We start from the raw sequence: 26,732 nt of genomic DNA, 5'->3' as shown, positions 1-26,732 counted from the left end.
AGGTCAAACGTCTTTAGTAAGTATTCCTTCAGCGATTCATACTTTCTTGTCAGAGGAGGACGTTCAACGAGGCTCACCACCCTCAAAACTGTAGAACGTCCGAGGGCAGATACCATGTAGTACTTTAAAGGCGTAGAAAACGAGCCGAAAACTTCTCACATTCAGACTCTGTGAGCCATGTTTATTAACTGACCAAAGTACATCCCATGCGCATGACAGAAAAAGCCGTCACCGGGACTCTTAAAGGAACCACAACTCTAAATTTAATCAGAACCTCTTAACATATAACAGAACACACATATGGTAAAGTGAATTATGCCGGCCTTGGAGAAGGCACCACACAATCTTAAAAACACGGCACGTCCGGAATCCAAACCCACATATGAGCGGCGAATTCAGTTGGAATCTGTTAGAATGTCTATTATGCTGGTGAAAATACAAATATTTTGGTGTGGAAATATTGAAAATGTGTCCCTAGTTAAATTGAAAGATCATCACATGTAGAAGTTTGGAATGTAAATCAGCTTCTTTAGTTCAGAATGTCAAAACTGTTAATGTTTTCATTTCCCAAGCATTTATATCGTCAGTGTCATTCATGGTTTTTGACTATAGCTCTTCTTAGTAAATGTTCTTAATGGGTGATGATCATCATATATAGAAGGGGTGCTCACACATTTTCAGCTAGTCAACCTTCTCCAGGTAGGTATTCACGGAATAACCATCTTTGAAGAGATCTGGCTCGAACAGAATAGGCAATCTTTGTTGTCACATCCATGATCTCTTTCAATTTGAGCATTTTAGCGCTAAAACGTTTGTTGGTGGATTATGCAATGGTAGTTCAAGAAATCTGCAAAAGCATCATCCTGCCTACATTTGGCAATACGCGGCCAACCATTGCGGGTGCTCCATCAATCGTAATAGACGGCAATTTGTTTACTGGGAGTTTTCTCAATAAAAAATTAAATGACTGAAATTTGTCTTCTCGCTTTTTTTCTTTCATGGGAAGTATTGCCCACTCCTCTTGCAGTGAGGTCACTAAACACTATATGAATGAAAATGCACATCTGTGCTGTGTCACGCTCGTCAGTAGAGTCTTCCAACTGCAGTGAAAAACACAATCACTGTTAACCTTCTAAATTTGCTGAATTACATACTCAGCCATGGCTTCACAGCGCTGTGTAAACTGTATGTCTTGGCACCTGCAGAGAAGAAGGGGTTAGAGCCCAACCCCTTCTCCCACCCAGCCATTTTGTTCAAAATATGTACAATTGACTGATTTTGTCAATCATGATTAAGGTCAGTTAGTCATTGTGATCAATTTTAGGAGAGACTCTACGTCAAGAATGGATATGTTTCTGCTTGGTAGGCTTAAATGTTTCAGTGAGATGAGTAAACAATGGAAATAATAATGGTGGCCACTCGAAACATTGATATTTGGGTCCGATTTTGACAATTTCAGTTGGGGTGTACCGTAATTGCCGGACTATAAGCCGCGACTTTTTTCCAAAATTTTGGACCCTGCGGCTTATAGTCAGGTGCGGCTTATATAAGATTTTTTTCGTGATTTTTGTGATGACTTGATCACTTTTACTTTTAACACTATTATATACAGTAAAAGCTACAAAACAAACTGACAAATAACTCGTTTTCAAATCAGACGAGTAAAAACTGGTCAAATATTTCTAAAAAAAGCTATTATTAAAAGTGAAGACAATTTGCAATTCTAGTAATGACACACGAATTTGATGCACAATTTGTCTTCGCGGGCCACATAGAATGATGTGGTGGGCCGTATCTGGCCCCCGGGCCTTGAGTTTGACACCTGTACTCTAAACCCTTTCTCTTACTCTGCCATATCACTCAGAGATTACACAAAGCAGTGGCGCTGTTTGGACAATCTGCATTGTAATTGTACTAAGTTCATCTTGTTTTTCCTTTTTTTAATCACTTCACTGGTTTCTTTTAAATCAAACAAGTTGTTTGATAATAACTTGTTTGATATAAAAGAAACCAGTGAAGTAATCTGCATTGTATTAAAACCCAATCAATCAGCATTTAAATTCAATTCTTCTGACATTTTGCTCACCAAAAACAGGTTGTAATGAATGTGAACTTTTAATGCATTTTATTCAGAAGGTTACTTTGAACCTTAAACGGCGGCGCGGCGTACTTATGGATTTTTACGGCCTCCGGCCTCTAGGAGGCGCTCTAGCAAGAAGCAAGAACGAGACAGGCGAAGAAGAGATAATGCGCCGAAGAAGACGTGCTAGTTTTTGTTTACATTTCGCGCATCACGCGATCAAGACGGACATTACTGAAAGGAAGCCTTTATACACAAACCGTCATCATGGGGGACAAAATAAATGCATATGATGCAGCTTTTAAGCCAAAGGCAGTCGATGTTGATGACATTATCTTGTGTCTACTCTGGAGCGTACTTATGGATTTTTACGGCCTCCGCTCTCCAGGGGGCGCTCTAGCAGGAAGCAAGAGTGAGACAGACGAAGAAGAGATAATGCGCCGAAGAAGACGTGATCGTCTCGCGCATCACGCACACACCCACGTTAACACAAAGACAGGAAGCTTTTATACATAAACCGTCATTATGGGGGATAAAATAAATGAATATGATGCCGCTTTTAAGCTATACGTGTCGCTCGCTAGTTTAATATAATGTAGCACTTCGTGCATGAATAAGATTAGCATGAACAGAACCTCTTCACAGTCGAAGAAATGCATAAAACCGACGACGAAAGAGACTGAGAAAGTGTGAGGCGAAGGATATCTAACGCCATTCCAATCGGACACTAAGGAGGAAGACTTGGTTTCAGTGCACAGGAGGAAGATGAAGACGGCTCTTTTTGTACTTTTACTGGTATGTTTTTTTTAACCAGCCCTGTTCGTGCTGTGCTACCGTGTTGCTGCTGTGTAACCGCCGCCATTACCGCCGCGTCTCAGTGACTTTGCTGTGTTAATTCCGTGTTGTTGTGGTATTACTGCCGCGTCGCAGGCAGTGTTTGGAAAGAAATGTTAAGGTATGTTATTAAAGCTTTAAAAAAAACTTTCTGTGTCCAGTCTTTCTTTGCTAATAACTCGCGTGCACACTTTCGCGTTGCTGCGGTACTACTGCTGCGTCACAGGCAATGATTAGAAAGACATGTTCAAGTATGTTATTAAAACGTTAAAAAGGCTTTCTATGTACTGTCTTTCTTTGTAAAAAAAACTCGTGTGCAAGTGCGGCTTATAGTCCGGTGCGGCTTATGTAAGAAAAAAAATGAAATATCCCTGAATTTTAGCTAGTGCGGCTTATAATCCGGTGCGGCTTATAGTCCGGCAATTACGGTACTCACTTTTGTTGCTAGCATTAAACACATTCATTGTTGTATATCGAGTTACTTAGAAGTAACAATAAATATACTTTGTGCAGGAAATGGGGTCAAAATACAAAAAGTCCTGCCTAGCTACAAAAACAGATATGCTCAAACCTCATTGAATAAAGTACATAAGCAGACAAGTATATTCACATGTTAAATAAATAAAAGAAACATTTTAAGCATATAATTATACCTACACACCAAATCAATAAAGAAGACATAACTAGACATTTTTCATAAATGGTGATGAGAAAGGTTTTTATAACTTTATGATCTGATATATTTCTGAGCACTTTGAAATAACAAATGACTTTTGATATATTGCCTAAATAGCTTAATGACCCTTAAGGAACTGTGTAATGCATGCCTGATGTTTTTTCTCTGAATCATGGACACGACCAGAGTCGTCTTGACCATTCAGTACTTGATTGTATCATATGTTATGACTAATGCTAGACGCCAGTTTTTGATTACAACTGAACGCTCTGCACAGAGGGAAATAGTTTGCCTAACAAAGAAAAGATACGGTTGAATGAGGTACGACAGTTTATGTCCAAGATTGGAGAAGAATGTTCACAGGAAGGTCACGTGGAGATAAAACCAGCAGGTGCCAGAAGGAGCCACCCGAGAACTCGGCCAAAGATGATCGCCAAGGCCGAAAGACGGGAGGGAAGACAACAGCCCCCTCCACACACACACACACCAACAGCCCCCCACCTCCACACTGAATCGCCCATAATCAGCACCACTCCCATGCAAGCAGACTCTCCTTCGAACTTGCCCCACCCCGAAGACTCATCGCCCATCAATCCCGGCCCACAATGTGCTACTGAATATAAAACTGATCTAACAACCTTGGACTTTGCCTTTTCTGAATGGAGACTTTCCGCTCTTGAAGGGCCCAGCGCTGTATTGCACTTTCCTGAAAACAGAGCTTTTTGAACAAGAATTGTGATTGAACTCAACCAATCTGTCTAAGTCTAATTTCTGCTTCAGTGTCTTTGCATTTTCCTAAATCTGAAGAAATCAAACGAGCACGCAGTGAGTAAATTGGATAACAGGTGATTGGCAAAGGCTTTTGCCGTGAGGCGCAGATAACGCGCTCCCTAAATTGTGGACAGAATCCAGCATTTGCTATCCAAGCTTTACAGTGACTACTTAACGTTGGATCAAAGTGTAATTTCTTCAGTGTTGTCCCATCACCAGATATAATCAAAACATTGCAGATATGAGAGGGGTGTACTCACTTTTGTGAGATACTGTATGAACATTACCCCATCCCGGTTCGCGAACAAATCGGGATTCGAACAAAAAATTCGAGATTTTTTTGCTTCAGTTGTCAAACAAAAATTCGGAGGTCGAACCTCGCGATATGAGCTGAGAGGACCCGAGAAAACCCGACCGCGCGGCCCGGATGCCGACTGACTTTCTATGGCTTCCAGGGACGTGTGGTCAGTGGAGCCAAGGGAGGCCATGCCTCCCGTCATCATTAATAGGGGAAAAAACAAATTCAATTATTTGTATTATAAAGTCATTTTCTTTTCAATTTCAGTAGTTTTGTATCATTTTGAACCATCCATCCATCCATCCATTTTCTGAACCGCTTAGTCCCCACGGGGGTCGCGGGCGTGCTGGAGCCTATCCCAGCCGTCATCGGGCAGTAGGCGGGGGACACCCTGAACTGGTTGCCAGCCAATCGCAGGGCACACAGAGACAGACAACCAATCGCACTCACACTCACACCTAGGGACAATTTGGAGTCTTCAATCGGCCTACCAAGCATGTTTTTGGAAAGTGGGAGGAAACCGGAGTGCCCGGAGAAAACCCACACGGGCCCGGGGAGAACATGCAAACTCCACACAGGGAGGGCCGGAGGTGGAATCGAACCCGCACCCTCCTAACTGTGAGGCGGACGTGCTACCCAGTGCGCCACCGAGCCGCCCATTTTGAACCAAAATCGCTGAATTGTTATAGTTATGTTGAAACTACACAAGTCGCTCGGAGCAGGCAACTTTGTGCCTTGCCTCCTATGAGGATTGCGTAATCACACGGTTATGCTGACAGGTTATGCAGTTAGACTGAACTGTCTGTCTCTATGTCGCTGTTTGATCGTTCGAACACTGTGGCTATATTAACTAATTTCTGTAGTTAAGCTGACGTATATAATACCTAGTGTATTTTGTCATCTGTCTGTAACTTGGTGTTTCTTTAGATGAACAATACGGCTTTGAAAAGAGACCCAAAGGAGGCAACAGAAAAATTCTACAGGTGGGCACCTGTAGAATAAGTGACCTCCAGTTCAAATATACAGTGAAGAACTGAGGAGTAGTCATCCATTTATTATGTTTTACATTGGTTTTTTGGTTTTTTTTGCTGATTGGCTTGTTCTGGGCCTGGAGCTGGCTGCTGCCTGCTTGGTCCTTGGGCTGGCTGCTGACAGCCCGATCCTGTGGCTCGTGTTTGTTTTGCAACTGGCTGATGCTCAATCTCATCATCTTCTTCTGAGTCACTTTTTCTTTTTTACATTTCGTTTTACAATGGAGGCTTTGGTTCATTACCTTCCACCTCTCTCCAAAAACACGTCTTTCTTCTAAATTAGTGCAGTCAAGAATAATTTCCTGGATTGAATCTGGGATGAAAAGCTAAAAAGAAGACTTGATGTCCTGTGTGTGAGTAACTGCCATCCGTGTTGGCCTTGGTTGCATTTATCCTTATCACATTGGCAGTCTTGCGGGGTGGCTCTTTTCTTGGCTAGACCAGAATTTTTTGACATCCATATTTCCTTACTTGCTCCATGCTGATTGGCTTGTTCTGACAGCCCGATCCTGTGGCTCGTGTTTGTTTTGGAACTGGTTGATGCTCAATCTCATCATCTTCTTCTGAGTCACTGTCAGACTAAATTTTCAGAAAGGTGATCCTCAAAATCTGAAACCTCTTCTTCTGAATTCTCTCCCTCTACATCATAATCAAAAACTTCACTCTGTTCCAAAATCAATTCAAAGGCCCTCTGCGCAGAGTACCTTTTGGTCATATTGATCAAATGTGATAAGAAACCACACTGGCAAAGTTATAATTATAGTGTCCTGCCTCCAATTTGTAGCAGATTGACAAAGGGTCAAATGTGCGAGAAAATTAGAGCAGACAGTGTTGACAAACAATGTATGGGAACTGTTTCTTTTGTGTTTCTGCACCTATGGTTCCCACACAAGGTTGCAACTTTGGTTGTCAACACTGTCCACTCTCATTTTCTCGCACATTAGACCCACTGATGTTCTATGTACCTACACTTTATCCTCCTCCTCTCTCGGCCTGCTGTGCATGTGTGTGAGTCTGTGGGTGCGTGTGCATTTGTGTGTGTACGTGTGGTACACAGAACATCAATTTCTACACTTCTATTAGCCCAGGGTCCAGTGGACATCTTATATGTAATAGAAATGTGTAGGGGGGCTGTATGGTGTGCGGTCATTAAATATGTATTCTGATATATGTTCTTCACAGAAAATGAGCCAAAGCCAGTGAGTCTCAGTTGAAAAATTAATTCATGGTATCATTTTTCTTTTAATAAAAAATGAAAACGGGTCCCACGGACCCGAACACCACATAAGGGTTAAAATAGCTCAAATTAAATAATGAATAAGGTACTCTAGAGCAGCGTTCCCCAATGTTTTTTGTAACACGGTTAGGTGACACGGACAAATTCAACCGGGGAGGGGGGCGAGGGACATCACTGCCTGTCAGGTTTAAGTATCATCAAACATTAAACCACATGCTGGAACAAAGAGAAGAAAACCAGGACAGATTTACTCACGAGGAGAATGATAGAGAAAGGAAGCTCAGTTGCAATCTTTATCAATTCTGAGTCCTTCCTCATTTTAATGTTTTGGTTGCCCTGGTTACAGAGGCATTGCTGCACTAAAGGGAGGGGGTTTGGAACTGTAGCAACGCTGCCTATCTGAGGAATGTAGTGTGGTGTGATTCAGCATTTAATTGTTGGCCCGTGACCCCAGCACTGGAATTGCAGAGTCTGTCCTGTTTCCTCAACCAGCTGTCTTCTCCATGGTTGGCTGACTTGTCCTCGACTGTGATCAGATAACTTGAAGCACGTTGAATGCTGCTTTCCTGTGGAACAATGCAACTAAACCTTTGCTAAGTCCAATTTGAAGACTCTGGAAATTCATCTTAGTAGATTTTGGTCCAATCTCAAAAAGAATGAAAAATCCATCTTCTTCTAAACGGCGTTCTTCACCCCGGGCATTAAAACTACCTAGATAATTTGTCAGTGATAAAAGAACCGATCAACTAATTTATATGTGAAGACAAAATGAACTTAGTACAACTATTACGAGATAGTTACGGCAAGCAATGCATCGAGTTTTGCCTCCTGGAAAAACTGACGAGGAAACGCGGCAGATATCACGGAGCATTATTAGACTTCCAGCGGGCCGCTAGCCCAACAAATGCGGCTTTGCTGACCGTGGAGCGCGATCTGGTACCTCGCACGGTACGCATCTGCACCCCCGCGAAGAGTTCCAGGGGCTCGGGGAGACTTTTCATCGCTGCCGCTGCAGCTGTAGCAGGGAATTACCTCCCTCTGGCAGACACGCCAAGTCAATACACCGTCTGTCGCACTTAGAGCATATCCGCCTCTTCTCCGTTCCGACGGCACTTTGTGCCTTTTCCACGCGCTCCTGGGACTACCGGGAGGCCGCGCACACGCGCGAGGTGGCCGAAAAAAGCACCAGAAGAGCGGATGTACACTTTTTAGCGGTCCGATGGCACTTGAAATCCTAACCATAGCTTTAAACTCATGTTTGGAACCCTAACCCAAGTTTTGAATCCCACTTTGAAACCCTAACTCTAGTATGAAACCCTACTTTGAAACCCTAACCCTATATTTAAACCAGTGGTGTCAAACTCTTTTATTTCGCAGGCCGCATTGTAGTCATAGCTTCTTTCGGAGGGTTATTATGACTGTCAACCCAATTAAATGTATGAGCACCTCAAATTATATACAGTAAAATCTCAAAACAAATTAACCAATAACTCGTTTTCAAATTAGACAAGTAAAAACTGGTCAAATATTAAAAACAAAACAAAGATATTATTAAAAGTGAAGACAATTTGCAATTCTAGAAATGACACACGGATTTGATGCACAATTTGTCTTTGCGGGCCACATAAAATGATGTGGCGGGTCAAATCTGGCCCCCGGGCCTTGATTTTGACACTGGTGACTTAAACCATTACTCGTTGAAAATAAGATACAAAACCAATCATACCATCACTTATTACCCACAGCAAACATCATTCCCAGGATCTACGGTATACCTAAAATCCATAAACGAGGTACACCTCTCCGCCCCATTGTAGACAGCATAGCATCATACAACCTTTCAAAATCACTCACAGAAGTAATAAAACCATTACTGGGACTCATATGATCATTGCAAAAAGTCAAAACATCCCACCACAGAACTCAACCACATAAAAGTACAAAAACATGAAATGTTCATGTCAAATGAGGTTATTTCACTCTTCACAAAAACAACCACACAGGCCACCATACACATAGTGCATGACAGATTATTAGCAGACAGGACACTCAAAAAGTGCACAAATACCTGTAGGATATCATTCAAACAGTACAGGACATCCTTCAGCTACTCCATCTCATTGCCACTTCCACATACTTCCAATTCAGAAACACAATTTACAGAAAGAAAGGAGGATTCCCCATGGGAGACCCACAGTCTGCCACCATGTGCAGTTTTCTCATGGAGGACCTGCAACAGAAAGAACTCAACAGCCCTGGATGAATACAGACCCACATTATGGGAACACTACGTAGACGGCAATCTGGAAAAAGTGGAAACAGGACATACACAACACCTCAAATACCATCTCAGCAACATAGACACCACTGGCAGCATAAAATTCACTCACGAAGAGGAAACGGATTAATCCATAGCCTTTCCGGACATAAACATACACCACACAGACAACAGAGATATAAAAATAAAAGTACACAGAAAACCCACACACACCGACCAATACCTGGCCTGGACATCTTAACACCCCACTATCCACAAACTGTCAGTATTCAGAGCATTACACGAACGTACAACAATAATCACGGACCAGGATGACAGAACACAGGAAGAAAAACACATGCACGCACTTAAAAGGTGTCAGTATCCACAGTGCCTATAACTAAAAGTGAAGGACAGGTCAAAAACAACACAACACAGGGAGAAAGAAAAAACAAACAAGTACCATAGAACACAGAGGAATGGTGACGTTTCCGTATGTGAGGGGTTACGGAACGCATCCATAGAGCCTTGATAAAACACGACATAAACACCCCGGTCAAACCACACACAACACTCCGTCAGATACTGATTCATCCAAAGGACAAAATACACATGCAAAATAAATGCAACTCTATATACAAGATCCCATGCAAATTATGCAATAAATCGTACATCGGGGAGACCGGGAGGAACTTTACTACGAGAAAAAACAAACACAAGAAGGAGTGTGAGAAAGAGGCAGCAACAAGACAAATGAGGGAAAAAAAAGAACAAGCATAACAGGAACACTACAAGTCAGCCATCACCGACCATTGCAAAAAAGAAAATCACATCATGGCCTGGGAGAAGGCCAGACTCATCCGTACCGAAAAAAACAAACATCAGAGTTGGGTCAGGGAGGCCATTGAGATCCGCAAGCGGGGCCTGAGGACCATCAACACAGACGAGGCAGCTTTCACGCTCTCTACCACCTGGAGCAGCATTCTGGAGGGGTGAACGGACATGAGAGGGCGTGACTCACCTGTCAAATCTGACAGGTGAGCCACACCTTTATTCATCAGCTGATAAAAACACCTACACCAGTGACACTCTGATGAAGGCGAAAATACACGTCGAAACATGTAAGGTAAGTAAAACTACCTAAACGATTTTTCTGTGATAAAAGAACCAGTCAACTAATTTATAAGTGAAGACAAAATGAATTTAGTACAACTGTGGTAAGGTACTTCAGTTTTTATATTTTGTCATATGTTTTGATTTATATGCTAATTATAACTTTATAATTTGTCTTTCACAATTCATTTCCAAAAGGTAGGTAATATGAGTGTTCTTTGATAACAAGATATGTGTTTGTATATATGTTGCAAAATATTGTGCGGGAGCACAGATTGACCGGTAAATTGAGTGCTTTGCCTTTTGGTTCGGCTCTCTCTTCACCACGACGGACCAGTACATTACAGCCGACAGCCGACTGCACCGATCCGCCTGTCGATCTCATGCTCCATCCTGCCCTCGCTCGTGAACAAGACCCCAAGATACTTGATTCCTCCACTTGGGGCAGGATCTCTTTCCGGATCCGGAAAGGGCATTCCACCCTTCTCCGACTGAGGACCATGGACTAAGATTTGGAGGTGTTGAACCTCATCCCGACCGCTTCACACTCGGCTGTGAACCGCTCTAGTGAGAGCTGGAGATCACAACTTGAAAAAGCCAACAGCATCACGTTGTCTGCAAAACTGCTCCTCCTAACTCCGTGATTTGACGGACCCTCCTCTCCAGCACCCCTGAATAGACCTTACTAGGGAGGCTGAGGAGTATTTTCTCTGTAGTTGGTCCACACCCTTTGGTCCTCCTTCTCAAAGAGGGGAAGCACCATCCCAGTCTGCCAATTCAGATGCACCGTCCCAGATGTCCACGTAATGCTGTAGAGGCGTGTCCACCATGACAGCCCCACAACATCCAGAGCCTTTAAAAACTCCGGACGGATCTCATCCACCCCTGGGGCCTTGCCCCGAGGAGTTTTTTAACTACCTCAGTGGCTTCGAGACCAGAGATTGGTGAGTTCACCTGAGAGTCTCCAGGCCCTGCTTCCACAATGGAAGGGTGGATTGAGGAGGTCTTCAAAGTATTCTCTCCTCCGACTAACCACCTTCCAAGTTGATGTCAGCAGCAAGCCATTTCCACTGTAAACTGCTTCCCCCTCCTTAGACGCCGGATGGTGGACAAGAACATCCTCGAAGCCATCCGGAAGTCATTCTCCATGGCCTGGCCAAACTCCTCCCATGCCTCAGCAACTGCCAAAGCCGCGTTCCGCTTGGCCGACCGGTACCTGTCGACTGCCTCCGGAGCCCCACAGGCCAAAACGGCCTGATAGGACTCCTTCTTCAGCTTGACGGCATCCCTTACTGCCAAGTACCACCAGCAGGTTCGTGGATTGTCGCTACAAAAGGCACCGACAACCTTATGGCAACACCTCAGGTCGGCTAACTCAACAATGGAGGCACGGAACATTGTCCACTCAAATATACCAATGGAGTCATGCGGCTCCTCAATGGGGCATGTGGCTCCCCAATTGGGTCATGCGGACCTCGAACCACGGCTACTTTTCAGTGGTCTACTTCAGACAAAACTGCAAAACGAATTCTCAGAGGAAGTGCCAACGCAGTCACCTGCTATCAAGCTGAAACCAACAGCACTCCCACGGTTCGATGGCAACAAGCGGAACTTCTACCTCTGGAGAAAATAGTGGGAGGCACTCCAAAAGCAGGGGGAACCGACTGGCTCCAAGGAGGTCAAGAAGATCCAGCTATTGGGCAGCCTGGAGGACAACGTTTCGAGAGACCTTCGCCTGTCAACATATGGGACAGCAGATCAACATATGGGACAGCAGAGGGGATCTTCCGTGTCCTCGAAAACAGGTTCGGAAATAAGACACCAATTGCACTGGAAATAATTGAGGAGCTAAAGGCGCTGCCACCAGTGAAAAGTCAACAACCCAGAAAGATTGTGGACTCAATACAAATTGTGGAAAGGGCCCTGTGTGACCTCAGTAGACTGGGAAATACTGATGCTTTGAAGAACCCACTCGTCACAAAGTCCGTGGAAAATAAACTGCCAGAAGGCTTAAAGAAGGAGTGGCTGGTCCATGTGTCAGGAGAGGAAGATGCCTCCCCTGAATACAGGTTCGATATGCCCCTTGTATTCCTGAGAAGCCAGGAGAAGATTTACGAGCAGTTGGACCAGCTTAAGGACGATGACCCTAGCTGGAGAGAGAGGGAGGCAAGAGGCCCGCAAAAGCATGCACGCTCAAAGACCACCAACTCCCAGAGCTCCCAAGCATCCTGTGTTGTCGGTGGAGAGAGGGGGCACAGAAAGAATCTCTACTACTGCATGAAGTTTAAAACACTCAGAGTAACGGAGAAGAAGGAAGCTATTAAGAAAATCGGTGCATGTGAGAGGTGCCTTGAGGTTCATGACGATGATGCAGAATGCAAGAAGGACGGGTGTAAGGATGCTCAAGGTCAACACCACGACCTCTGTCCAAAGACTGGAAGTGAGGGAGACGTGCCGAGAAGGCCAAAGCCCGGCCCAGCAAGAGGTGGACGGAGACAGTACACAGAGGCCCAAAAAGAGTTCCTGACAAGCCTGCCCCCCGACTTAGCTCAGCGGTGCCGAGATGCATTCTGCAATTCTGTCTCAAAAACATTCAGGTCAATTGTGCCAGAGAGGAGTCTGCTGGCAGAAAATGGCCTTGAAGAGTTCCCCGTCATAATGATGATCCTGGAAGTCACTGCAAATGCTGGCCAAAAGATTGGGATTTTGATAGACTTGGTGTCTGACACAAACTATATTACCCATGAGGCTGATAGTGAGCTGGATTTAAGGAGTGAGGATGTGACGCTCATGGTCCATGGAGTCGGTGGGATGCAAGTGACAGTGGAGACCAAGCGCTATCCCCTGGAGATCCGGGTCACAACTTCAAAGGGAACCCTGAGATCCCACCAGCTTGTGTTACGGACTGGACTCTCTCTCTCGTGTAACGTCAGAGCTCCAACTTGGTGTCGTGGAGCCACGCCAGCATCTCTGGTCCCAGGTCAAAGAGGCCGGCCTCCAAGGGGGCAGGTGTAGATGATGTGGTCGGCTGTCTGCTCGGGGTCTCTGCACTCGCATGCCGCACTGTCCGCCAGTCCCCACTGCCGCATAGATGTGTTGAAGTGCCCAACACCAGTTGTTAAGCGGTTCAGTGTGGTCCACTACTGGCGAGGTAGTTCGTCTCCTCCTATGGCGCTGTCTCCTGGTTCCCAGATATAACGGTGCATGAGGGAGGGACCAGCTGCCTCCCACTCCTGCTTCCAAGCTTCTGCCAGCCAAGCATCTTTGGAGATGTCTTCAGGGATGGAATTGAGCATCTCCTGTGCTGCCATGTTGTAGGGGTGGCGTGCCTTGAGTCTGCTTGGTGGAGCCGGAGTTGTTGTAGTGTTGTGCAGGATGTTATTTTTGTTAGTTTTGTTTTTGTTGTATTTGTTATTTTTTGCCTTCCTGGCGAGAACTTCCAGCGTCTCAACGAAGGTTGGCCGGCGCTATTCCTGCAAGGACAGGCAGGAGGGACACAGGAGTGAATTTCAGGCATCCTGTTATAGTTCGGAGGGCGTTGTTAATTGCCACATTCACCCTTTTGGCATGGGGGCTTCTGTTCCAAACTGGAGCACAGTACTCTGCTGCAGAGAAGACCAGCGCTTGGGTTGACATACGCAAGATCTTAGCAGAGGCTCCCCACGTTGTTCCAGCTAGGCGGCAGATCAGTGCAACCCTGGATGTCACCTTTGCTTTCAGATCTTCAAGGTGTTGTTTGAAGGATAGGGTCCAATGCAGACGCACGCTGAGGTACTTCGGGGCTTGTTGAACCTCCAGGTGTTTGCCCTCAATGCTCACTGCCAGTTCTCTCCTTGCTTCCGTGGTGCTGAGATGGTATGATGCAGCAACAGTGTTTCCAACGCTGAGCTGGAGACGCCACTTTTGAAGGTATGCTACCATGGTGCGCATTTCTTCATTCAGGCCGTCTTCCGTCACCATCCATGTTGCTCGGCTCAGCATGATGGCAAGGTCGTCTGCATAGCCATAGTTTCTGGATGCTGTGTCCGGTAGGTCGTGTATATATAGATGTTAAATAGTGTTGGTGAGAGAACTGACCCTTGCGGTACCCCGCTCCTCAGTCTTCGGAGCCTACTGCACTGCCCACTGCTGGTTTGGAGAGTAAAGCTGAGGTTGAAAAGCGTGTCCATGATGAACTGCACCATCTGCCGGTCCGGTATGGTCCTCAGCAGCTTCAGGTGGAGTCCCCGGTGCCACACGGTGTCATATGCGGCAGTTAATTCCAGGTATACTACTCCATCTTTCTCCTTATCCTGGAAGCTGTTCTCGGTGTCTTGAGAGAGTAGGGTAATCTGGTCTGCTGTTGACCTTCCTTGACGGAAACCAGCTTGTTCCCGTGGGAGTTGTGAGTCCACCACTGGCTCTATGCGGCTGTGTATCATTCTTTCCAAGATCTTAAATGGGACACTCAGCAGTGAGATGGGCCTGTATGACTTGGGGTCTTCCGCATCTTTATTTGGCTTCAGCAGAGCTATCATAGAGGCCCTAGACCAGATCTTCGGGAGCTTTAATCTCCGGTAGCATGATGTGAAGAAAGCTTTAAGCCATCTAGATGTTGTTGGGCCCTGGTGGATGACGAACTTCGGGTAGATGTTGTCACGGCCCGGGGATTTGCCCGGCTTTAGCTTGCTAATGGCCTCACTGAGTTCCTCTGCTGTAAAGGCTCCTGAGAGATTGGAATCGACGTTGGCCGCTCTTGAGATGCAAGACATCTCACGCGATATCAGTCGTGCAAAGTCTTTGTCTGCATCTGGGCACCGGCCATTCTTCAGGAGTTGGGAGGCGATGGACTCTGCAGTGACTGGGCATCTGTGGGCTGGTGTATTTCTGCCTGTGAGCTGGTTGATGGTCTGCCACGCCTTGCGGCTGGAATGGGTGAAGTCGATTGATTCAACGACTTCTGTCCATCTCGCCTTGCGGGTGGCATCCAGCTTTTTGAGCAGTGCTGCTGCCATTGCATCCTTCTCTTCTCTGGAGCTGGCTCTTTGGTGTTCCCTCAGGAGGCGGCTACACTCCCCATCCCAGCCTGGGATGTAGTTCCTGTTGTACCCACGTGGGGTGGTCTTCTTTGCCGCACACAGGAGGACCTGGTAGTAGGCAGCATAGGCTGTTTCCACATCTGTGGACTCTGGGTCTGGCAGGCCGGCTGACCTCCTTTCCGTCTCCTCAGTATACGACTCCCAGTTGGCTTTTCGGAAGTTACATCTCTTCACAGGCTTCCCAGGCACCGGTTTCACCAGTGATGGAACTTTGATGATGGTGGTATGAGCAGGGGAACCTGTCAAGAACGCGCCTCTCCGGTCTTGGGTCGTTGCTGCGGCAGATGGCGAAGGCCAGGTCCGGGTTGGTGGTGGTGTTCCAGCGTGCAGAGAAGAAGGTTGGGGGTTCCTTGGGGTCGTACAGTAGGGCATCAGTGTTGAAAGCCCATTCACACAGCGCCACTCCGCTAGGTGTTGAGTGGTTGTAGCCCCAGTCTGTGTCGCCTGCGTAGATTGCGGGTGCAGTTACAGATGGGAGTGACGTTGTGGTTAGCTCCGATGGTGGCAGCTTGTAGACGTTGATGACTGAGGTTTCCTGGATTTTAGTAACCAGCCACTCGATGTTGGAGCCTGTTAGAGATTTGCTCACTCCAGCTTATTTTGCAAGAACCACACGAGAGACAATCAAGTCCTTTTAGACACCTGCAGGTGGAGAGCTCACACGTTGAAGGAGTGAAGTCTAAAACTCTCCCTCCTGTAAGGGCATATTTATTAAGAAAAACAGAGTGGGGGTAAGAGTAGGTTGAATAGGAAGCCCTTGTGCTCTAGTCAAAAAATATCAGGGGGTGTTTTACGACCTTGTGTAGGATGGGACAGCTATCTTAGTTATTACCGGTTGCATTCCAACATAATCATACGATAAGGATAATCTGAAAAACCCTAACAGAGCCTGGTGGGGATTGGCTACAGGCTGCCCATCTTATTCCAGTGCGAACGAAGATTGCCACACCGTGTTGCTTGATGTTGATGGACCCGGCCAGATGAAACCCAGGGATTTTGAGGATGTTGTTCGTCGTGCAGTGCTTCTCCTGTAGGAGCAGGACCACGGCCCCATTGGAGTCGGCCAGGTGCCGAAGGACTTCGAGTTTGGCCGTGGTAAGGCCCTCGACATTAAGTTGAAGCACCGACAGACCTCGGTTTTTGATGATCAGGATAGCTGCCTGTCCACCATTCCTCAGTCTGCCAGCTCTGTGTTTGTTTGGCGACATTAGTTTCGCAAGCAAGTCTTGCACCCTGACCTTGCTACTCACAGGGAAGACCGCGTGAAGGTTGTTGTCCATCTTCCCCCAGATAGACTGGACGGTATCGCAGAGGTCAATCGCCATGTTCCACCCAAGACTCTGAAAAAACTATTCCCTGACGTCCCTCTTCATGAATTGATGCGCCCCACTAACATCCAGCTGTTAATCAGCCACAAGGAAGGCCAACTCGTCCTTCAGAAGGTGACCTGGTCCTCTAGGATGGCCCCCTTGGGAAAACAGTCGGTGGCTCTCATCATGATCTCTTGGAAGAGGTCAAAGTCACAGCCCATTGCTCCAGAATTCACTTTGCACGCTCCATGCGTACAGCAGCTGTAAAGTACAGAGAAGTAATCGGCCATGACCCAGTGGAGCCACCTCAACTCACCCAAGCCATCACGTCTGCTGCCAGCCGAGCCTTCATGGACTGGTGGAAGGGGGACAGCATCGGGGCCGCGTGTGAGCCCAAGTGCGGCGGCTGCAGGTGTGGAAATTGCCAACCTGGAGGGAAGGAGATGACAATCTCTGAAGAGCGGGAGCTGGAGCAAATAAAGTGTGGACTGACATACACCACTGGAGATTGCCACAGTGAGAAACCACACTGGCATGCCAAATACCCCTGGGTGGAAGATCCAGTAACATTGCCAAACAGCAGGACAGGTGTCAAACCAACGTTCCTGAGGACAGAGAAGCAGTTCAAGTCAAAGTCAAAGTCAGCTTTATTGTCAATTTCTCCACATGCCAAAGACACACAAAGAAACCGAAATTTCGTTCCCCCCTATCCCACGGTGACAAGACATGGCCCACAACAGACAAGCAAGTAAACAAGTATAACAACAGCGTGCTGAATAAATAATGAATAAATAACACAACAAATAAATAAATAAGAGGAGCAAAAAAAAGGAGCAAGTGAGCGTACAGCAGACATTCCAGAAAATAGCGCAACAGTGCCGCACGCTACGCAGAAGGGGGTAGCGAGTTCAGGGTCCTAACAGCCTGGAGAAAGAAGCTGTTGGCGAGTCTGGTGGGGGGGAGCGCAGGCTCCTGTACCTCTTCCCAGAGGGTAGAAGGTCAAACAAAGAGTGAGCCGGGTGACTCACATCTCTCGCAATCGAGGTTGCCTTGCGGGCGAGATGGGAGGTGTAAATGTCCTTCAGGGAGGGGAGCGAAGCACCAATAATCTTACCAGCCGTATTCACTATGCGCTGCAGGGCCTTCAAGTTCTGTTCAGTGTAGTTACCACCCCAGACAGCGATGCAACTGGTGAGGACGCTCTCAATGGTGCCACGGTAGAATGTAGACAGGACTGCCTGAGGAGCACCACATGCACGCCTGAGCTTCCGCAGGAAGTACAGGCGGCGCTGAGCTTTCTTTGCCAGTGACGAGGTGTTTGTGGACCAGGAGAGGTCCTCACTGATGTGCACCCCCAGGAACTTGGTGCAGCTCACCCTCTCCACCACAGCACCGTCGATGATCAGCGGCAGGTGTTTTGTGTGACCCTTCCGGAAGTCAACAACGATTTCCTTGGTCTTGTTGACGTTCAGCTGGAGGTTGTTGTCCCTGCACCACGTGGTCAGAAGGTCAACTTCCAAACTGTACCGAGTCTTGTCGCCCTTCGTGATGAGACCCACCAGAGTCGTGTCGTCAGCAAACTTCACTATGCGGTTGTCGCTGTAGGTCGCAGTGCAGTCATGCGTCAGCAGGGTGAAGAGCAATGGACTGAGCACGCAGCCCTGGGGGGCCCCCGTGCTCAGCGTGATGCTGGCGGAGATTTTGTCGCCAACACGCACCACCTGAGGCCTCTGACAGAGGAAGTCCAGTAGCCAGTTGCAGAGGGAGGTACTGAGGCCCAGCTCGTCGAGTTTGCAGATGAGTCGCTGCGGCACAATGGTGTTGAAGGCAGAGCTGAAGTCCACAAACAGCAAAGGAGCCAAAATGGAAGGCAGCCAACAATGCATAAGTCCATGAGATGGTTGGGCGGGACGCTGCTGTGAAACTGTCCAAAGAAGATTTGGCAAACTGGACTGGTCCTGTGTGGTACATTGGCCACTTGATTGCTCCAAACCCTCACTCTGTGTCTACACCAGTCCGCCTCGTCTGGAACAGTAGTCAGAAATTCAGGGGCCAGAGCCTAAATGATTTCCTCTTCAAAGGCCCAGACGTCCTCAATAACATCTGGGCTGTCCTCATCCGATTCTGGCAGTCTTTGCGGCAGTTGGAGACATAAAAAAAAAATGTACAATTCTGTATGGCTTGAGGACCAAGAAGTACACCTCCATCGCTTCTTGTGGAGAGATTCGGAGGAAGAAGAGCTCCAGGAATATGCCATCACGAGGGTCAACATTGGTGATAAACCAGCAGGCTGTATTGCACAAGTCGCCATGCGGGTGACAGCCAATCTGCCTATGTTCCACCATCTTTGCAGAGGAGCGTCGAGTGCTGGAGCAGGACACATATGTCGATGACATCTTGACCTCGCATGATGACCTGCACCACCTCAAGCAAATAACGGCCAATGTTGAACACATCCTGGAAGCTGGAGGATTTTACATGGAGCCATGGGTCTACTCGGGCCAAAGTGGGAGGTCAGAACCAGGTGACCCTCAGAAGAAAAAACCCTCCCTGATGGTACTTCTTAATCAACTCTCTGAGGAGAACAACAAAGCCCTGGGTCTTTGGTATGATCCAGAGAGTGACGAGCTTCACTTGATGGTGGCTGTGAACTTCTCCAAAAAGAAAAAGAAAATGAGGCTGGGAGTAAACCTGCCAAAAGAGGAAGTCAGGGCCCAGACACCAAATCCACTCACCCGGCGAGAGCTCCTCAGTCAAGTCTCAGGGCTGTACGATCCCCTCGGCTTTGCGACACCGGTAAAGCAGAAGGGAGCCATCTTGGTGAGAAGAGCGTTCCAGGAAGCAAAGGTCAACTTCAGTCCAGCAGAGGATACATGGGATGCACCTTTGTCCGAGGGCCTTCGAGAAGATGCCATCTGCCTCCTTGAAGACTACGCTGAGCTCAGCCAGTTGAAATTCACCAGAGCCTTGACGCCACCTGTCCCGTGTGCCAAGCCCTGCGGTATCACCTTCTCTGATGGCAGTGAGCGTTCTTATGGTGCTGTACTCTACCTACGGTGGGAAATGGCTCATGACATGACCCTACGACTGGTTGAAGCCAAAGCCAGGCTGACACCTATAGACCACAAAGGGGACGCTGTCAAGGCTGAGGTCTGTGGGGTCGTTTATGTTGCTCGTCTGAAGAAGCACTTTCAGAAGCACTGCAGCATCCGTGTGGAAAAGTGGTATCACGTTGTTGACAGCCAGACAGTCCTGGGAGCTGTCCAACGCGAAAGCTACAGCTACCAAACATTCTTCGCCAATCGAATTGGAGAAATACAAGGCAGCACAAATGTCCAAGACTGGTGGTGGATCCCCGGGCCTCTCAACATCGCTGACATTATCTCGAGAGGGGCAAACCCAAAGGAGGTGGATGTAGGCACAGAATGGCAGCTGGGTCCCAAGTTCCTAAGTCTCAGAGAGAGTGAGTGGCTAGTGAAGTCCGCAAAAGATGTTGCTGCGGTGGCCAGAGAGAATCTCATGCGCATCCAGAAAAAGGCATTCGTCGCTGCCCTGACCCGAGCTAGAGCAAAGAAGGAATCCAAGCTGGAACCAACCTTAAGCTCCACTGATCTGCACAGGCCTTCTGCCGGGGCTGCAGTCACAAACCTGATGAAAATCCAGCGGTTCAACAGCCTAACCAAACTGGTAAAGTCAATCGCACTGGTCTGGAGGGCGGCAAAGACGTTAGCAGAGCCCAGGAAAAACGAAAGTAGGAGGCAGTCCCATTGGCTGGGACAGTCACTGTTGCCGAGAGAGAGGACGCCTTCCAAGACCTCTGCCTTGCAGCACAGGAAGGAGCCATCTTTACCAGCACCACAACAGATCAGCTAGTCGTGTACAGGGAGGAAGCCAGTGGGCTGTTACTGTGCGGTGGCAGGATCCAGCACTTCAATGAAGACGGCCAGGCTGTTCCACATATCCCCTTCAACACCTGGCTGAGGACTCTACTGGCACACCAAAGTCACCAGGAAAGCCATGAAGGAGTTGCTGGAACCCTGCTTAGAATGTGTCAGAAGGCTTGGATTGTGCAAGGCAGGAGGCTGGCTTAACGAGTCGTCAACCAGTGCGTCCACTGCAAAAAAGCCAGAGCTCAAGTCTGCCAACAAGTGATGGGAGACTAGTCGAAAGATCAAGACCTACTGCACCATTACAGTTCATGTCAGTTGACCAGTTCGGACCTTACCTGGTGAGAGATGAGGTCAAAAGAAGAGTCTCCATGAAAGTCTGGGGGTTCGTCTTCTGTTGCATGGCAAGCCGGGCCCTGCACATTGACTTTGTCAACAACATGTCTTCAGAGAGCTTCCTCATGGCCTACCAAAGGTTCACTGCCATCAGAGGCCACCCTACCAAAGTCTAGTCAGACCCTGGAACCAACTTTGTTGGTGCAAATTTGCTGCAGGAGGACCTGTACAGGTTCCTGAGAAGCAAAGACACAGCAAGCCTGAAGGAGTATGCTGCGAAAAATGGGACAAACTGGACATGGAAAGTGCTCCCTGCCGACTCACCTCATCAAAATGGAGCTGCAAAGGCTGCCGTAAGGGCCGCCAAGAGAACTCTTCGAAGTTTGGGCAAGTCGACAAACCTCACTTTCAGCGAGTTCCTCACAGCCCTCCAAATGGCAGCTAACCTGGCATACGAGCGACCTATTGATGCAAAAATACAGAGTCAGGAGGACTGCGTTCAATATGTGACACCAAACTCACTCTTCCTTGGCCGAGCATCCCACAGTTGTGACGTCAAGTCCTTTGACTTCCAGAACTATCCTTAAAAGCTGCTCCAAGAGATCCAAAGCCAGGTCAATGAGTTCTGGAAAGCATGGTGCCAGCTGGTGGGCCCAAACGTGTTCGTCAGGTCCAAGTGGCACACCACAGAAAGAAATGTCTTCGTTGGTGATGTTGTTTGGCTTTGTGATCAGAATGCCTTGCGAGGGCAGTTTAGACTTGGCCGAGTCATCACAGTATTTCCAGACCCAAAGGGCATTGTCAGAGATGTCGAAGTTCTTGCCACCCCTGGCACCTGTGTCTCAGTTCACCCTCAGCAACCCCCGGTCCACCCTTCAGCTTGTGGTAATCGGAAAAAGGCACACGACAGTGTGATACTGCGCAGAGATGTTAGGCGGCTTGTGGTGCTGCTGCCTGTGGAGAAACAGTGCTCCTAGTGTTCGCCTTTCAGTTTTGCAACGTTTCTGACCAAGGACGGAAAGCTTGAGTGGGAGGTGTCGTGGCGAATGGCAGCTGACTGTGCGCGCGCACGCTACTCACCTGCGTCAAACAAGGCTATCAGGGCGTGTGCACGCGAAACAAAAGATCTGAACAGATAGCCGGTAAGATCACAAATCCTCTTTGTTGCCAAGACAAATGACTTGCTGCGCAGACTGGGCATTGAGGGGGGGGGTGGGGGGGGGGGGGGGGTGAGAGAATGTGCGTTTGATACATGGACACTTTGTGCGCAATCATAAAGTGGAGACGGAGAATTAACAGACAATTAAAAACACGCACTTTTTCTTGTATTTGTCACATGACTGTAATGTATTAAAAGTATTTACTGCTAAAACGTAATGTTATAGAACAGGTGTTTGTAAATAAATATGGGTAAAAAGATCCAAAGATTCACTGGTTTGTTGGGTGTTTGATATTTACATCCATTGGATTTACTATTTCAAATTCATCATATGGTTAAAGTGTATTTTGATATTTAATAGATTTACATGAATGCATTTAAAACAGTCTATTTTTCTATTAGTGTTTGAAGTCAAAACTTTCCATAGGTATTTACTGTGTATCTGATTTTACAAATAATATGCAAAACGGTAACTGTTGGAATTTGTTTGTTTGTCTTTGAGGTTTTTCACCTAACTTGCAAACTGTTAAGTACAACTGAGACCACCCTTACAACAAATGATTGACAAGTTGAAAGGAAAATCACGGGTGAAGAAAATAAATGGAAACAATGGAACAACAGTCTGGTTATTGAGTGGAATCCAGTTCAAGTTCAGTTTGGTACAACCCGTCAAGTGTGGGAAGTAAAACACTTGACAATATTTTTATCTTGAAAGCAGTAAACAAATGACAAAATTTTAAAAATAAAATATCCAAAATGTAGAGAAAAAAAAACTATACAGTTAGCATCTTTTGGTTCATTTCCTCATACAGTAGAACCTCAGTTTTCGAACGTCCCGGTTCTCGAACAAATCGGAATTCGAACAAAAAATTCGAGATTTTTTTGCTTCGGTTGTCGAACAAAATTCGGAGGTCGAACCTCGCGAGATGAGCCGGGAGGACCCGAGAAAACCCGACCGCGTGGCCCGGATGCCGACTGTTTGTTATTGTATTTTCGTCACTTTGAGGATTGTATTAACCCCTAATCATGCCTCCAAAGAAAGCAAGTGGGAGCAGTAAAGCAATCCTAAAACACAAAGATGCTCTTAAAGCAGTGCGACAGTGAGCGCCCGGCGCGCTGCGGTTGCGTGATCGGAGCAAATTAAACTCCCTGAGCACTGAGGTCCACTTAAATTTTGGAAAGTACATCAGGACTTTAAAAATATTTTGTAAATTTCAGCGACGGCTCTGTCACAATAATGCAACCAGCGCAGTGCAATTGCGCGGTTGGCGGTGCGCTGCACTTGTGCGATCAGACAAAATTAAGCTCCCTGTGCATTTAGGTCCACTTACATTTTGTAAAGTACATCAGGACTCCAAAAATATTTTCAAAATTTCAGCGACAGCTCTGTCACAATAATGCGACCAGCGCGACGCAGTCGCTACGGTTGCGCGTTCGGCTTGGCGGTGCAGTTGCGCGATCTGACAAAAATGCACAAATGAAAAAATGCTTGAAAAAGGCGGGGTTTCTTTTAGTCTTGGAACGGATTAAAACATTTTCCAGTATTTGTAATGGGAAAAATAGATTCGGAATTCGACCGATTCGCTTCTCGAACCACCTTCTGGAACTGATTGTGGTTGAAAACCAAAGTTTGACAACGCGCTGGCGCCTGTTTTAATTTCAGTGCTATAGATTTGTACACCGATTCCTCCGTGGCCTCCGGGTATGATACCTGGACTGCTTCTGCAAACACAGACCAAGGATAAATGGTAAATTTGCGATATTAATATTAGATGAGGATGCATGAAATTTACTCGGCCGCAGAAAAACAATTCAAGGCATTTTGCGACCACATTTTGATGTGCATAATATTTCAATGTAAGCCTGTGGACACGAACCGCAATCGGCGGCAACTCTGGGGACACGAACCGCAATCGGCGGCAACTCTAGGGACAAGAACCGCAATTGGCCGCAACTCTACGGACACGAACCGCAATCGGCGGCAACTCTAGGGACACGAACCGCAATCGGCGGCAACTCTGGAACACGAACCGCACTCGGTGGCATCTCTGGAACACGAACCGCAATCGGCGGCAACTTGGGGACATGAACTGCAATCGGTGGCGTCTGGAAGTCTGGACCGCGATCAGTGGCATTCGTAAGGCGGAGCAGTGCACGGTGGTAAGAGCCACCACGCGCCGCAGCAGTGGGAGTGGGGCCAGGGATGATCGCGGGTCCGGCGCAGCCGGCTTGAAGTCTGGCGACACCGGCGGGTCCTGCGACGCTGGGGTGGACAACAACAACATTACGACATCATGAACCAAAAGACATCAAGTCAACAATGATCCGACGGGGCGTGAGGGGCAGACAGGACTTATATACATGACAGGTAACAAGAGGCAGGTGAGAATAATCAAACTAATCATGGGCACACAGGAGGGGAGGGGCGAGCACACAGACAGAAATCATGACAACAGACACATAGTGAAACGGCTGGGAACGAGACGTGACACCTAAAGTTAAACATGGTTTCAAAGGACCTGGCTCAATGGCACCGCCCATTATTGACTGGGTTATGCTGTCAGTAATTAAGAAATAAAGTCAGACTATAACCATATAACTTTAATGGAGATAAACCATGTTAATTTAGTAACTGTCAGAATGGCACAATTACCCAGTTCAGTCACACACTAACATGACACGATCCTAAAATAACAATGGAATTTTTTTATATTTTTTTACCTTTGACAATTTCATAGAAGGCAGTCTTTTGGAAGGCCATCTTGCTCTGGCGGCCACTACCTTGCATATTGCCGAGCGCCATTATGTCATTGGTGAAGAGTCTGCAACAGGAGAAAAAAGGGGAAAAAAATCACCGCCACGTTGTTAAAGTCCACTGTTGTCTGTTCCAATATATGGTTTATCTTAAGCATGTATGTGTATTCAAACCTTTCCATTGTCTTGTTAGTGCATGTCCTCAGAACTTTTCCACCAATCCGAGACAGCCTTCTAACCTGTATATTACAAATTATAAACAGAAATTATGACATGAATTAAGAGTGGATTACATCCCAGTTGAAAGCAAATATACCCCCCTACATGACCTTGAAAAGAAAGACCTGGGAAGAAAATTCTTCGCTGGGCCAGCATCTTTGGTCTGCCTTCGTCTGACAATAGTGGACTGACGGGATCCGGAAGTGCAACGACCCAGGAGACAAGCCCTAAGTAAGTAAAAGCCCTAAAGTTAAAAGTGCACGAGATACGGCTTTGGTTAGTCCAAGCCATGAGATATGGCTTTGGTTTGTTCAAGCCATGAGATACAGCTTTGGTTTGTCCAAGCCATGAGATACGGCTTTGGTTTATCCGAGCTATGAGATACGGCTTTGGTTTTTCTGAGCCAAGAAACAGCTTGGGTCCAAGACCCAGTGGAAGGAATGGGTTAAGAAAAACAGGGCTTCTTTTTCTTAATTGAAGTAGGGCGCAGATTTTTTTTGTCTGCTTTTCCAAGCTGTTTGCCTGAAAGTTGTGTGGTTGAGAGTGACTGGTAGGATAAATTGACTAAAAAGCGATTATAGCATTAATCCACGGTAATAACACAGGCTAGTAATTTGTTGAAAGGTCAATTTAAACCTGCATTGAGGATCCTCAAAGAAAAAAACAATGAAAAAAATTGAAAAAACTAAAACTACTAAATTAAGATGAGAAATAAAAACTAAATCCTTGAATAAAGGGGCTTTTGAAGGAGATGAGAAGTACATGGTGAGTACATTTCTTAATTGTATGCAATACATGCCGAAGTGGAAGAAAAAGTATGGAGTAGAAGAAAAGTTGAAAGTGGTAATGTGGAACATAGTGGTAGAGGTTTTGGAGGAGATAAGGGTAGGAAGACAAAGGGATTGAGAAAGGAAAGAAAAGAGAGAGAACTGCAATGTGCTAGAGTGTGGTTGGAAGCTTCTCAAGAGAGAAAAGAACAAATTCAAAAGACAAAAAATAGAAAAATAAAAAGTGATGAGGCCGCCATTCAATTAAGATTTGAAAAAGAATTCAGGTTGCACAGTGGGATCCCATTCAATGATGTAGCTGAGGGTGCTTATCAGCAACAGCTTGCCCTGAATTAGGTAACTGGGTGAGGAAATACTTGGTGGAAGTGGACACTGCTTGTGTTACAACAACCATGCAGTGGGCCAGAGATACTGACAAAGTGATCAAGAAAGGCAAAAGTTCTAATGTATTTCATCTAGATGATGATGATAATGATCTAGATCAGGGGTCACCAACCTTTCTTAAACTGAGAGCTACTTCCTGGGTAATGATTAAGGCAAAGTGCTACCAGTTTGACACACACTTCTGAAATAGCCAATTTGCTCAATTTGGCTTTCACTATGTGTTATTATCTTCATTTCCAGTTCGCATGTGTGATTTTTAAGAGAATAGCAAAAATACAGTCAAACCTTGGTTTTTTACCACAATCCGTTACAGAAGGCGGTTCGAGAGGCAAATCGGTCGAATTCCGAATCTGTTTTTCCCATTAGAAATAATGGAAAAAATTGTAATCCGTTTCAAAACAAAAATAAACCTGCCTTTTTTAAGCATTTTTTCACTTGCGCATATTTGTCCGATCGCGCAACTGCAGCGCACCGCCGAATGCGCAACCGTAGCGCGTCGCCCACCGAGCAACTGCACCGT

Source organism: Syngnathus floridae, chromosome 20, assembly GCF_059516105.1.
Source record: "Syngnathus floridae isolate MCC-2025c chromosome 20, RoL_Sflo_1.0, whole genome shotgun sequence".
In the NCBI taxonomy this organism is placed as follows: Eukaryota; Metazoa; Chordata; class Actinopteri; order Syngnathiformes; family Syngnathidae; genus Syngnathus; species Syngnathus floridae.
The sequence above is the reverse complement of the archived record's forward strand: the minus strand, read 5'-3'. Positions refer to the sequence as shown.